Source organism: Lepisosteus platostomus, chromosome 12, assembly GCF_059453375.1.
Source record: "Lepisosteus platostomus isolate fLepPlt1 chromosome 12, fLepPlt1.hap1, whole genome shotgun sequence".
Lineage (NCBI taxonomy): Eukaryota > Metazoa > Chordata > Actinopteri > Semionotiformes > Lepisosteidae > Lepisosteus > Lepisosteus platostomus.
In genome coordinates, this window is record NC_142622.1 from 19,885,919 (window position 1) to 19,901,558 (window position 15,640).

General features: G+C 36.1%; 2 protein-coding genes across 3 annotated transcripts in view; one reads left to right on the forward strand and one right to left on the reverse strand.

Annotated features, from left to right (window-relative positions):
* LOC148651236 (zinc finger protein 407-like) overlaps positions 1–15,640 on the reverse strand; it is a 226,718-nt gene that overhangs the window by 174,429 nt on the left and 36,649 nt on the right. The window lies entirely within an intron of this gene.
* Positions 2,380–15,640, forward strand: part of LOC148651237 (uncharacterized) — a 126,314-nt gene continuing 113,053 nt past the window's right edge. Inside the window, exon 1 of the mRNA XM_088601303.1 lies at positions 2,380–2,393. The gene's annotated coding sequence lies outside the window, so the exon portion shown is untranslated. The remainder of the gene's footprint in view (positions 2,394–15,640) is intronic.

Below are 15,640 nucleotides of genomic sequence, written 5' to 3' on the forward strand. Positions count from 1 at the left end.
TACACAGACCAGGGGGGGTTAAGAAAAAAAAGAGATCCTGCCCCACAATAAAAGAGCAATGGATAAAAGTAACAAGATAAAAAGGTCAGACACCCCTTTCATGCTTACACTCATAACAAAGCCCACAATCTGTAAACTAAGAGAGCATCTGTCTGTCTCCCTTCACAAACCCGGGATGTAGATGTTACAGAAATACAGTTCCAATTCACCTGGCTGTTTGATGCGGCGTACTCACACATGACAACACATTGATTTTGCTTCTGCCTCCATGCAGACATCGATGTAAAGAAATCCATTAGGCAGACAGTTCTCATTTCCATTGACTGACAGAGTGACAATCGAATGCTTTTCACCCCCCAAACTGACTGACGGCTCGACACTTAAACAAGCCTTCAAGTTGCTATAATAGTTTAAAACACTTTCAATTACCTGAGTCAAACAAATCCACAATACTCCCGCATGAATGCATTTTTCTAGCTCCTTATACACCTCATCGGGTTACACCATCATTTGAGTAATATAGACACTAAATAACTGTTTTTTGCCGTTCCATATAGGTAAAGATGCTCTGCTGATATAAGTCCATCTTGTTTGTAAAAAAAATAATTAAGGCTGAGTTTTGCCATAAACATTCTGACAGCAGGTATTTAGCTCCAACATGTTTCTTTGTGAGGTGTCGTTGGGTGTTGTCTTTAGCAGTAACACATTTTGGCTGCACAGATCGGAATTTCAGAATGCCTATATTTTTCTGTTACTTTATTTTGACTCTTGCTTCTTCTTATCAAGGCTGTGTTAAGATTATAGAGACAAGTTTTTTTTTGTGCAAATTAATTTTCATACAAATTAAAAGAATTAGAGAACAATTCTGTTGAAAGGTAGATGACTTGCCAAATTGCCACTCTTCACTGACTTGTTGCCCACTCCAGATAACATCATTTTTCTAACCTCAGACAACTTTTGTAACAACCGGGACCAGAGCCAACAATAACACTGCTTTACAGTTTCTTGCACAAGCAACAATTGTGACTTCTGTGTTCATGCTACTACACTTAGCAGCATCAATGAATACTAAATACATACATTATTTTAACTTTAAATATTTTTACTGATTTGAATTTTCAAAGAAAAATAACAAAGCAGTATACCATATGCTAAGGTTAAACACTGTTTTAGACAGAGAAAAACAAACTACATTATGCTTCTATTGTTATAAGAAATATTTTCCCAACTTCCTGCAGTTTGAACTATTACGTTAACAGGCTGCTTGATTTCATTAGATGCTTCATACTTGAAAGTGTTATTTTCTCAAGTTAATAAAATAAAAACAAGAATGTGAATGTGTTGTAACACATAAGGTATAAGCTTACTAGTTGGGTGAATATTTTCTCGACATTGTATTACTGCTGCTTAGAGGTAGTGTATTTCTTTTACAAATGTTGAACACACCTAAAAGATGTAAATAAATACATATATATGTGACTGCAAGGATCACAGCATTATAGATGCAACATCAGCTTCTCAAGGAATCATAACTGCAGTATTCCATTACACCTAAAAAACAAATTAATACATTTTACTCTCATTTTGTTAAGTTATCCTTTAAAAGTGTAACCCAACATGTGTAAAGGTAGCTACAAAATTACAGACGGTATGGAAAATTGTTCTTTCATGATGGCGCATGGACACTGGACAAATTTGAAAGAACAAAGATGACATTAATCATGGAGGACCCATCCACTGTCATGGTGCCTAGTTCCTGTGTGCGGCTGTGTTGTCCTGCTGACCACTTCATCCCCGTTCACACTGGAAAAAAAATAACTTTAACTGAATTTTTACAGCACATTCTATTTGTGAGCTACAGAAGTAGTTTTTATTAAAAACAAATATGAAGGCAATTTGCTTGGATGCTCAATCAATTTATCACTCACCGTATTTTTCCCATTAAAAAGTAGCCATTAAGTGAGCAGGAGACATTCCTAGCCCCAGTGGACCATAATATGAAACTAAGCTTGCTGTAAGCACAGCACCACTGAAATAATTTTAAAAAGCCCTGAATATCCTGAGTACACAGCAAAATGCATGAGGACTCTTTCATTTTAAGTTAATAATATTTCTCCATTATCTCCCAAGATTGTGTTACAACACATTCAGATCCAACGCATCCAATATCGACCAGTTCCAGTTCGCATCTGTTATTAGCTGCTGATATTTTGTAACAAATCGGACCCACTGTAATCACCTACCCTGTAATTATCTTTCTGCTCGATAATTCTACTTTCACATGAATGTGTACCATTATACTTCGTATAAAAAGTAAAACAGTTAGAATTGATACTAGCTGTTTGCATAATTTCAATAAGGTTAAGCCATAATATGCACATCGACCTTAAAATGTAAAACAAAAAATCATAAAAATAAAGAATGCCTTTAGGTATGTGGTTCTGCCTCCTGGGTTGTTTGGTATGTCTTTCACAGTGCTCTGTTGTAATCAAAGTGTACATAACATTAACTCAGGAGGGAAAGGAACCACTACTCTTGAAATTTCCACTAGGACTTAAGAGAGCACTCGCAATTAAAAAAAAAAAAACACACAATTCTGCAAATTGGCTGTTAAGTGAAAGGAATCAGAAAGTCACGCTGCGTTTATATTCTGTGTACTGTGTGGCTCGTAAGCCAAGCAAGAATGCTAGAGCTGTGCAGACGACAGAGGGCAAATGCCGAGAAGGCCTGTCACTGCCACTCACTCCATGGCCCGCTGCAGAGCAAGAGCAACCACAGGCTGCTCAGGCACTGGGGCTGGGTGCCGACATTCCCTGTGCTCACAGGTACAGTCAACAAACTGTCTTCAAATATAGGAGCATTGCCTTCAGAATTTCACTTGCATTTACTTTTCTGTGCTCTTCTTGTGTAATACACAACCAAATGTCCTTTTCCTGTCGGAATACTTTTATATTTCTCCTATCTTTTTAAGGATTGCACAGCGGTGCTATAGGAATCTGGAGGACAAACGAGCACATGCCCAGAGTTGAAGGATTTAGGATGTCTATGCCATCAGAGACACATATAAGGTCTCCAAACACTGCCATGGAAATATTTTCCAAAATTCATAAATTAAATGAATTAATTTGATAACTCACAGAATACCTCAAGTATTAATTTATGCATCCCCTCTACTTACTATCTCAAAATTCACTTAACTTTCTTTTAATAATCAATAAAAGATTTTAGTGCTGTTCCTACAATCCTCAATAGTATAGTAAAGGTTGTTTTGCCTTCTCTTTTTTAATGCTGGAGAATTTTGAGGAAACTCAGTCTTAATCATTTTGCCAACAGCTAGCATACTAATAAAGCCCCAAGAAGGAATAAATTAAAATTAGAACTTGATTAGCAGGAAGGATGCTGTTGAGGTTTTATTTTTAGAAATTAGGATATTTGTTTCATTATTAAAGGGGAAAGGCCTTTGATATTCTGAGAAATCAGAGTGGTTTTATTCAGGAAATGCAACATTGACAAATGAAATGAGACCTTCCCTGCACAATCAGATTCTGAGGAAGACCCCTCTGACAAACCGTCAGTGGACTGCCGTAATCAATATGTTCTGCAAATGAATTTACGATATCACACTCTCCTTCGGGGTGCTTTTTTTGGTACTTTTAAATACCATAAAACAAAGTGTTCTCAGGACATTGCCTTCCCTGTCGAAATGCACCTTCAGAATAGGCTGTGCGAAATTGCAAGGTCACTGGAAAAGTCATTAGCACATAAAGATCATTTAGTCAGGCTGTAAATCAGAAAGCAAAAATTAGATCTTAATACATAATCAGTAATATACTTCAGATTTCTTCATTTCAATTTCTTGCTCTTTCTGACATATTAGACCAGAGGAAATTAACATTTTATTTGAACGTGCATGTATGTCAATCATTACTAAGTGAAGAACATGAACTGTCTCTTGCGGGTCTGATAACTGTTAGTAAGGAGTAAAGGTGGTACAGAATTTCATGCTGGGTGTGTTTGTGGCACCCACCATAAGTTCAGGCCACTTTTCTTCTTTGGGCGCCTTAGGTCTAGAAAATCATACGCTGTTGTTAACCTCAATGATTTTACAACAGAAAAGCAACAAAGCTTCAAGAAGATTAGAATACACTGTCCAAAGGGATCAGGGGAAATTGACCATGAAGAGCTCTTTAATCATAAAAGACTATTTTAATTCTGAAAGTAATTACTAAAATATATGCGCCTGCCCATCTATTGATCTTCATAATACACACTGTTACATGTGTCTGAACTAAAGATATCGACTGCCCTAAACTCCAGGGCTCATATTGGAACAAATTGGATGATGAAACTATGAAAGTAATGCTATCTGATTAGTAGTGCATAATGAATTGCAAGTAAAATAGCTTAGCAATTTTGATAACATCTTAAAGCATTTAGTGTGACCTCAGTTATGCTGTATGAGCACATTAAAGTATAAATTACTGTGAAACTTTTAGTCAGTATTGTTAGTTTATAAAAAGCACGATCAGTCTTTCCCGACTGATAAACTGGAAGAAAGAAGGAAGCACTGTGATGTTCCCATTGCAACATGACTAAAAAAGACTAAAACAACCACAAAAAAAACATGAGAGAATAATAAAGGTCTTTAGACCTGGTGAGTCAGAATTTCCACAATTCGTTGGTTAAATTAGACAGCTTTCTTGGTGGAATGTGTGGAGATATAGTACTGTTCACGATTAAATCTCAATAGCCCATGAAAAGGCTGGTTCACAATCAAGTGGAGATGGGAAATATGAAACTGCTCTGTATTCATACTGACAGTACTAATCTCCAGAAACTGGTCCCCATATGAAATTCTCTCCCGATTCTTTTCCTGCAAAACTCAAATGGTGCACCTGGAATAAAAACTGTAGTGTATCTGTTGTGATGGCTTCTCAAATGATAGACTGTAGCCTCATCATCTCATCAGCTGAGTGGCTACCCCTGCACTCTCACTTCCAGCGAGGAGTAAATGATCCATCTGAATTAATGCTTCTCCAGAAATCTCAGTCTGCTTTCTTATGCTGCAGCTGTTTAAAAAGGTCAGTTATATCTTTCTGAAAATCATTTGAATCTTTTTAGCTGTTGCATACCTTCAGCGATTTTATTAACCCAGCCATTAGTCCAGTTTGTACACACAAACAACAGTTTTTGTTGCACCTGAATACTTACTGTACAGTCATCTGGATTCTGGGAAAAACAAACTAAAGCATTAGACTGTGCTCCTATAATGCTGGTTAACACAGAAAAACACTAAACATTTTGGGTAAGAACTTTACCAAGTTTGCCTATGCAACCCAGACTCAAGATATTATTATTATTACTGTATTAACAATAAAAATCTGTGCATGTATACTGCATATATGTACACTGCATGTTTACATGTCCATGGGGAATACTTATATATCAACAATATCTTGTATCAATTGTATTTAGTTGTGCTCCTTATGATCTCCCTTTAGAAAACACAATAAATAAAAGAGCTCACAGCACTAAAATACCAATAAACCTTTATGACATTTTATAGAAAGGGGTTTGGTCACTCCGAATTAATACTACCATGTTGATCTCCTAGAATATTCTTCCAGCACTGCCCTGTGCGATTAATTCTAAAGTAATGGGATTATTTAGTAATAAGAGTCCTTGGGCACATATTTATGTTAGGCATCAATACCAATTGTTGGAAGCAGTAACGCTCTCTCAGCCTGAAATACCCAATGGAGCACTGGTATGTTCTATACATGTACACCAGTAAACATACAAACACCAGGGTCAGGGGCACTCTTCTGTGCCATAATTGTCTTGACAGAAATAAATAGAGAAGTCGGAGTCAGTCAAGAAGTGTTCAGCAAAAACCACAAAAAAGCCAAAGATTGTCTTTGCAATTGAACTACTTTATCAAAAATGGTCAAACCATTTTAAAACGGGGTGCTTGTATGTCTTGGGAAACTAGATCTGAAAAAAGAATTATCTTTGCATATTTAAGTAAGGGAATGTGTCTTAAAAATTTACTACACAGTGTCATCTTCTATCACTGAAACATATCTAAAAAATCCAAAGCACTTCGCTGACATTTTGCATGCAAATACGTGAAGAAAGAACAACAAGAAACAATTTAAACTAGAGCCTGGAAGATATATCGATACAGAGAATGCCTATATGAATTTATTTTTGCTGCTTTTCAAATGAGATATCTAACAGGGTTTATTGTGGGAGAGAATCACATTTCTCCTTTTTTAGACTCGTTGCCAGTCAATGCTACTTTAAGGCGCCACTACAGAAAGCAGTTGCGTGCTATGTAAAGTGATTCTTTCAGAAGAGCCTAGCTGCTTTAGATTTAACACCAAATTGATTTTCTAGAATGGAACCTAGCCGGTATTTAACCTAACAATGTAACCCTGTAGTAACACATGGCAAAGGACCATGTCCATTGATCTCAAGACAATCCCCTGCATTCAGAAAACATCACTCCGTGCACAAGCACAGACGAAACTGTTAAATCCAAAATGCTACTTTCTTCTCAAAACAAAATTCATATACTGTAAATATACAAAAAGCACAGTCTGATTTAATGTTTAACTTCACACCCACACACAAATAAATACATACATTACAAGACCTCTAAATACTTCTGTATAAAGCACGGAAAGAAGATGTGGATTGAGTACATGTGTGTGTGCTTGGGAGAAAATAAAATAATAGATAAACTTTCAATATCGTTCTTTCAAGAGGCATGTTTAGATCTGGTTTGAAATGTCATCATTTTCTCTCAGTTCATTCAATATTATTCACATAACCTTAACCTTAACATTTACAATGAAATTCAGAAAAAGAAGCGCAACAGAAATGTTGATTCTTGCTACAAGAGTTCAATAAAAACGCCTTTGTGCTAATTATATAGAATCCAGCAATAATGGCTGTAAAGATATGAGCTCCAGCCAAGGGAAATAAAACACTGAAGCCGTGAGTACGATGTCCTGCGTCCTGCTAATTTTGGAAAACGGGAAATACTAATACATTTTAAAAATTAATCTCTTTCTTCAAATCATAAAACATATGTCTTTTAACATGAATCTCCCCGAATCAATACCAGCAATTAACAATTGCAACCCAAATGTTATATGAGGCATAATTACTATAAGGTCACTAGGTATTATTCAAAGTCAGTTTAGTTTATCACATTACGACAAGACAGGACGCTAGGCAAAAATTATAAATTCCTTCCCTAAATCTGTCCTTTTCTGATTTAGATGGATGAAGAATAATTAACTCTTAATTATTCAGATGACTTCAAGGCAGTTTCTGGATTCACAAAAGAACGCAGTCATTTTTATCATGGTGCAGAGTCTCCTATCATTTATCAAATCTTGCGACTTGACCAGTGATGAATAAAAAAATGTCTGTTTACCCACAGCCCTTACTGTTACCTTAGAGGTTCTTAAGCAAGAAAATTTCCTTTAAATTCTACCATATGCAAATGTTCGGATGTGATTTGCATTTTAAAGTATTTAACTCCCCATATTTATTGGATTTTGAGGCCGTGCTGATCATTGATTTATGTGCTTCTGGCAATCATATTTCCATATTTGTATGATTTTAACGACAGTAATAATTCAAATATGCAAAAAGTTGTTCTTTGAACGATATCTTTAATTATGTCCTCAAAGCATCGTTGTTGTGCTGGGTGTCCTGACAAAAACGGTTGAAAATGAGAAATGGCATTGTGATCCGAGACACACTGAAGTACATTTGTCCTTTGCTGTCTAGTACTAAATGCGCAGAAATGACTTTTCATGTTAACCAGTCCTCAGCCCTAAACAGGCTGCAAAAGCCCAGCAACCTTGCACGTAAATACTTTATTAATTCTGACACACTTTCACGACAAATTCAATCACAGTTCATAAGATTTCTGTTCAAAATGCAAAACCTGCCCTATTTACTTTGCCGCTAACTCGGAAAGTTTGGCTGCCACATCTCTTTATTGGAGTTGTCACAATCTATGTGCGCTCTTATGAAAGCCATCAAGAGCTGTAATCATTAAAAGATCCACCACTGTTTGGTCTATTTGCTTCAGAAAACAACCGTCAAATGTGTCTTCTGTCAGCATCGCCGGAAAGGTTAATGTGCAGATTCCCTTTGTCACAGAGACAGGAGAAAAAACTTTTTTTTTTTAAATTGATGCTCACTCGTATGAATACAGGCAACTAATGTATCAGATCAGCAAGAGAGCATGCATCTTAAATAATCTTAAATTAAGCGTCACAATTCTTTGGCTAGGTTCAAATTTCAAAAACAAGGTATTTTCTAAAGCATTGTCCTGAGATCAAATGCACATAAAATCCTAAAATACATACTATATTTTTATGGTTATCTAATTATATGATTAAAGTGCATATGTGATATTAATATACACCATCATTTCTTTAACAGATTAAAATTAAAATTCAAAACCTTCAACATTTTTGTACTAGGATTTTGAGCTGAATTCGGCACATTTTACTAGAAGAAATAGATCATTACAAGGGATGATATCTAGAGATATGATGATTTGTGAAATATTATTCCTGTTATACCAGTTAAGAGATTCCTTTTGTCATATAAAAATAGACATTCTTCTGATGGCAGAACTAGTTAATAATTTCTGTAGTCCAGCTTAGTAGCTTTAAACCCCCTATTTATAATTTTTTCTGCAAGAAAATAATGTGATTATTTTCAAAACCATTTCTTCATTGTAACAGAAAAAGAGCAACAAAATCCGTCCTCAAGTTATTTTCAGAATTTGTTTTGTTTTTTCTTAGCAGTGGTACTAATATTTTTGTACATCGTTAACAATTAAATTTTAACAATTAAAAATACTCCTTTTATAGCTCATCCACATTTCATTATACATTATGTATTGTCATGTTTACACTGCAATAATTTAATCAATAACAGTGACAGTAAATGATATTTGTTTCAATAAAATCCTTCTTTTAGTCTTTCTTTGCTAGCATGAATACACTTTATAATTGCTAAAATGATTGGTAAAAAAAGAAGATAAAAAATAAAATCCTGCACATTAAAGGCATTACATACATTTTCAACTCAAAGTGTTAGCCCTGCATACCCTGTTAGTGGTAACTGCTCTGCTATTTTTACAAGAACACTCCAGGCTAAATACATAAAGACCACACCAGCAAAATCTAATACACTTGTCAAGGCATTGTACGGCCAAGCACATTAACACACTGCATGTAAAAGACTACACTTCAACCTAATGCTTAACCACTGCTTGTAGGACTTAAGCTGTACACAAATTGCATATATTACGCTGCCTTTCTCCCTTTCAGTAAACGCTATCGCCTTTAGATTTAGCTTTCTCCCAGCATCTCGATATCTTTTGCACCCTAGTCCCTTACAATGAAAATCAGGGCCGTCCTTCGGCAACACAATTTTATTACTGTATCTCTACCCACCTCTATCCCCCACTTCAGAAATTAATTATGTGCAATGGAATAACTGGGAAATATGTAGAATAGATGTGAGCACATTAAAAATTAGACAGATTTCAGGTAAATTGTATAATTGCCCGATAATTGCAGGGTTTTTTTTTATTTAGCAAGCGAGTAATGAATACTAGGAAGCTTTCGGCTGCAAGTAATACAGTACCTACACCAACGATAAAATAAACATAGCAAAAAAATATATATTAAAATTAATGATAAACATTTATTTTATTGCCTTTAGTTACTTATTTATTTAGTATTTTAAAAAAGGGAACTGCATGTTTTCAAGTAGGAGTGAATATTTAATAGTTGTGGTAGATTACTAGATTTCTTTCTTTGTTTCTCCGGGGTTATCTAAGTTTATGGTGTGAACCATTTGTGCATTTATCAGATGGTGGTTCGGTGAATCCAGTGTCATATCACATGCACAGCAGCTCTTAAGAAAGGGGGACAGTGAGTATTTAAATGTTTGTAGATAACAATTCTGAACTCAAATCCACTCTTATATCACAGAAATTGCAAATGCAGTAAAACAAAAATAACTTCAGAACTAAAATCTATGCAAATTCAATAATACAGGAAAAAAAACACATTTGTATGTCTATTTTTTGTACAGACCAATGATCGCCACGATGGCAGCTACAGCATGCTATTCGCCATCCACAGATATTAACGCTTTTTGTCTGTGTCGGGCTAATTAATTAAGTTTTGGGATTGTTAAAATGTGGTTCACCTTTATTATTTGCCCTATATGTTACACTTTTGTGATGCAAGACCACTTTGATTTAACTGGGGTTCCAGGTACAGTATGAAGAAAAATGAACGAAAGTACTCGCACTTCTGAGAAGAACACCGCTCTGTGAACAGTAAGGGTGAGACCTAAAATCTGTCTAACTGGGCTTTAGGTTTATTATCATTGAGCTCTGTCTCTCCAAATGCTGTAATACATACTTCTGTACGTCTATAGCTAAATTTCCCTCAAGCACCAGTAAAGGGAATATATAATATCATTATATTATTAAAACATTTTAATTTAAAAACAGTATAATTAAATAAATAAATCTAATGCTATATTTCCCTATTCTAAAGTCTCGGTTAAATACAATTTTGGACAAACTGAGAACTGGAACACATTATTGTTATTATGAAAGAATCAGCCGCTGCTAATATATTTTTTTTCGACTAATAATAAAATTGACTAATTGTGGTCCAATTAAATAGGTGTACGACTTTGTCAAGCAATGTAATTTATATTTCTAAAAAAAAAGGCTTTGGAAAAAAATATCAGATCCATTTTACTTGATAACACAGCATAATGAAAGATAACTAGATAACAGAATACGTTGTCACCACAGCTAACATGCAATATGTTACCGACATTAGAGAGAGTGGCAGCAATAAAACTTTAATCCTTCGCAGGGAGGGGTGTGTGTGGGGGGGGGGGTTGGTGGGCAATGCCCCAGAGGACACATGGCAGCATTCTTCCCCGCCAGGCCAGTGTTTGTGTTCTTCGGCCCTCTACATCATGGGCACCCTTCATTATCAGCTATGCTAATTTTATCACTTGCAAGCGTCTCCGCCATTAAGGAGCTGTGGGGACTTATTACCGTGTAGCTCCTGTCCTTGGTCTAATTGCCCTCTCGGCGCTCGCTCCCCACCATGGCAGCCAGCTCAGCGCTGGAGCGGGGGGTCTCTGGAGACTGCGCGCGTCCCCCTCGGTTCACAAGCCAGAACACAGCACAAGCACGTCCTAGTTAAAGCAGTACCAGAAGGGACATCCTCACAACACTTAAGACTTTTTTTTTAAACTGTTCCTTAATCACTTTATTAGGCTGCGGTGAGGGACCCTTCAATAAGGCATGAACTTCTTTCCCTACAGGGACGGTCCTTGTAAAAGAAAAAAGACTGGCTTCTTTCTTTATTTGTTGTTGTTAATTTCCAAATACGATCTGAAAATAAGTATTTTCTTCCATTTTCTTTTTACTTTTGTTATTTCACACCAGTCCAATTAGGTACCGTAACATACGATAACAAAATAAACTCTTAGTTTATTATTGTACTGTCCTGAAAACATTATTCACACCTTGTATCTGTCAGCTGTCATTTTGTAATCCGATAAATTAAATTCAGTTTAATTAATAACATAGAACTAGAGAATATTAACCAACATGTATATTATTATTATCAAAAATAGGAAGAGAACACATTTATTGTACATCCTACTGATCTTTAAAAAATTATAACAATGTTAAAATAAGTGCCATGATATTTTCATTAGCATTATTTTTGATGATTACAGCTGCAAGAAAAGAATCCTTAACATTTATACATTTGTTAGGGTAATATCCACATGCAGGAAAAATACTGTACTGCCACTGTTTTCCAATGTGTTTTTCTACAGTACTCAGCAGTGCGCATTCCCTACAGCTCCACATTACATTTCCCTTGTAATTACATAGTGAACTGGCGCCATCTACTGGTGGATCTGTGCCATGAACAGTAAGTGCAAAAAAAGCCCTGGCTAATTAGAAACTAATTGCATATTTTACCACCTTTCGTTTTATCCTACCCTCCTTCCTAAATTTCAGTAATGCTCTTTCCAGGAAAGAAGGGAAAACTTCAATTAACCTGAATCTTAAAAGATATTTGCATGTGTTTCTTTATCTTAAAAGGCTCGAGCTGAAAGCAAATGTAAATAATGACTTACAATTAAAACGAGGAAGAAGCTGTGGCCAATTATTTCACCAAGAGTCTCTAGGGCTGTAAATGAGGAAGAAAAAACAGCACAGCTCTGGAAATACATGAATATCAACACCTTCCCTTTCACAAAACTGAAGTCAGAACTGCTGGATAACTCACAAGTGGTTAATAATTAAGGCATTTTCTGTTTCTTTTATTAGCATGGTAACTTCCATTGAAACATTTTTCTTACTCAGTGTCAAAATATCTTTAACACACTAATGGCTATTTTTTATGCATTTCCATCTAATTACTGTTAAACTGAAAAAAATCAATTACAGTCATTTATCCCCTTAATTTATGGCATTTATAGAGAAAACACTCAGCACAGATACATTCATTCGTCTTCATATAACTTTATAAATTTAAGAAAAATAAATATTTTAATTAATTATTGAAAACAGAAACGTGATTGTACAAGTGAGTGCTCTAAGCAGTTTAGCAATGTGTAGGTCAGTGCTGCACGTTTTTAGTGACAGTAGGAACAAAACTTTACAAATGAGAGAAGACCCATCTTCATTTTGGTAAAAATGAAATATATAAAACAACATTTAAACTTTGTTCTTCTTTATCACATTTCAACTTAGTTCCCTTCCTTTACAGTTTATTACCTTAATCACAAGAGATCCTTCTGAAAGCCTGTTGTGCAAATTCTGTTACAACACTATATGGTTTTGCAATTAAACACAATGTAAAATTCTACATTAAATCCATGGTTTCTGTATGACCATTTCTACAGTATTATGTTGCCTTTAAAAGAAGGGTGAGCTCATGTAATCAATCTGAATGAAGGCAAAATGTAATGGGAGACAAGAAAAGAAAGACCATGTCCATGGAACACACACTGTATCAACAACTATCCTTTCTTAAAGACCGCAGAGAATTAGTACAAGCTTTCAAGAAGAAGTGCAGAGTTAGCTGCTACACACTTGATGGAACCAGGTCTCCCATGCGTGTTGACTCTACGCTCTTAACTCGCCATTTACTCCGAGTGTTGGTTTTTTTTGTACATATTTGTCATAATTAGATAAGCAGAGATCACAAAAAAACTCGTGGCTTCCATTTAGCAAGGGTTAAAATTCAAGGAGTGGCCACTGAGCTGAGCAGACCCCTTCTTAAACGATAAAGCTCTTTCCTCATGCCCATTCGACCACATTAAAAGAAGCCACGTCCCCTCTCCATCAGCAGAGCAGGCGGACGCGTCTCCGTGTCCGAAGGGGGAGATTTGCCCAGTGCTCCATGCCAAGGAGCTGCTCTTCTGACCCTTAAACAAGCCCCTGTCATTTCCCCTTCCCACTTCAGAGCGGGCCTCCTGATACAATCTGAGGGAGCTCTAAAGACGCTTCAAGAGGGCTCTGGCCCTTGTGGTCCTGACGGGAACAGGAATCCTCAAACCATTCGGATGTGAGCTTTCACTTCACAGCAGAAAAAGAACACTGGAAGTAATGAAACGTGTAAAGGGAGAACAGCAACATTTGAATAAATCTCTGCAACATTCTCCACTACTAGAATCGCACACCACATTTACTCTCCACTATATCGAACTGCATCTGCCATCACACTCCAGCAGTAGGCTGGAACCAGTTTCATTGCTTAATTCACTAGAAATCCACACTGCAACATCCTAGGATGAATGATGCTTCCACCTACTAGCATTTATGACACTTTCTAAATTTGTGAATAAACTTCAGCTAAAGGGATGCAGGACTTATTTCTGTACATGCAGGTTGGATTTTATGATCTGACATTATTTCCCTAAGTGTGCACTCCCGTGTGGATCTGCCCCTCCAGGCACTGCGCTCCCCTAGATGACCCCATACTTCCCAAGCCATGTGTGACATCACACCCATGAGCCTCAGAAGCCAGGACACACTGATCACAGCAGAACACTCCGAGAAGAGCTGGCACCGGAGGGGCAGCTATTTCAGCTTCACATGGGCTCCTCTTTCGTTCAGCTCTCAGAGCTGGCGATTGCTCTGCAAACAATTTTCTAATAACCATATGGTTTCTATAGAAAGCCTTCAAACATACAGCCTTGCAAGGACAACGCAAATTTCAAACTGTGAAGAATTCAGTTAATTAAGGCATTGTCGGCACGCAAACCGACTGCCAGGCTCAGTAGACGCAACTAGGTTTTATTTTAGGGATTTTCAGTTTTAGGAACAATAATGTCACGCTTATTGAACTGCTGAAAAACCACAACATATAACTCAAAAACAATTCAAGGCTTCTAATGTGAAAAAAAAAACAACTTAAGCCTGACATTGAAATAAAAGCAATGATATAGCTTTTCCATTCAGCTTTTTAACTTGCTAAGGCCTCTATACAACACAATAATTTGGCATGTTCAAATATTGTCTATGCAGCCAATGATACTTTTCACTGGTCATTCAGAAATTCCTTCTGATAACAGATCTTGTTAAATGAAACCTATTTCCTCTTTTATGTCTTTTCCATACTGGAATTCCAAAACGTCTATACTTCTGTACTGTTCTCAAGCATAGTAACCAGAACGAAAGCTATATACTGTATATGTTTAATCTCTTTTCAACATCAATTTTTCTTCTCATTTGGAAGTGTTAGTCAAAAAGTACTTTAGACAGTAAATCTGCAAATGTGCAATTTTGTACTCATTTGTCATCAGAGAGCTGCTTATTTCTAGCAAAGGCTAAGGCAACCCCAAACCTTCTTGGAAGGAGGAACCACCCCACTAACATGACTCCTACAAGTTAAGAATGTGAAAGAAAATGAAACAATTAAATGCTCATCTGAAAACATTAAACAATGAAAATTAATAGCCTGACTTGCTGTTTCTAATAAGCATGTTGTTTTAAAAAAATAATAACCCTTCAGGTTTTACAACATAACTTCAGCTGAAGACTTCAGGTCTCATTTTCCCTGTGGGGACTCCCAGCAAACTGAGGACTAAAGTCTTTAGTCTAACTGTGCAACATGAAAGATTGTTTTTAAATCACAATTTTCACAAGCAACAAGTGTACTTAAAATATAAAAAATAAGTGTATTTAAGTTATAAATTCACGTATTAATTAATGCACTATAAATATCAAAAAATGAAAAGACAAACTACTTTAAAATGACCGCTCCTAACGCTGAAATATGAAGGCTTTAATTTTATTTATGTTTTACATAAGACCTAGAAGGATGATCTATTCCGTAATGTACCAAAGGAAAAAAAAAAAACATGATAGTAAAGTACACAGATTCCTCCTTCCAAGATACCTTTGTTATTTACCTTTCAAAAACCTACAACAATTTATGTCAGAACTGGGACTGGTTATGAATAAATAAAATCCAAAACATACTGTTCCACAGAGCTCGGACACAAATTTGACACAAGAGGCTGCCCTCCTCTCCTC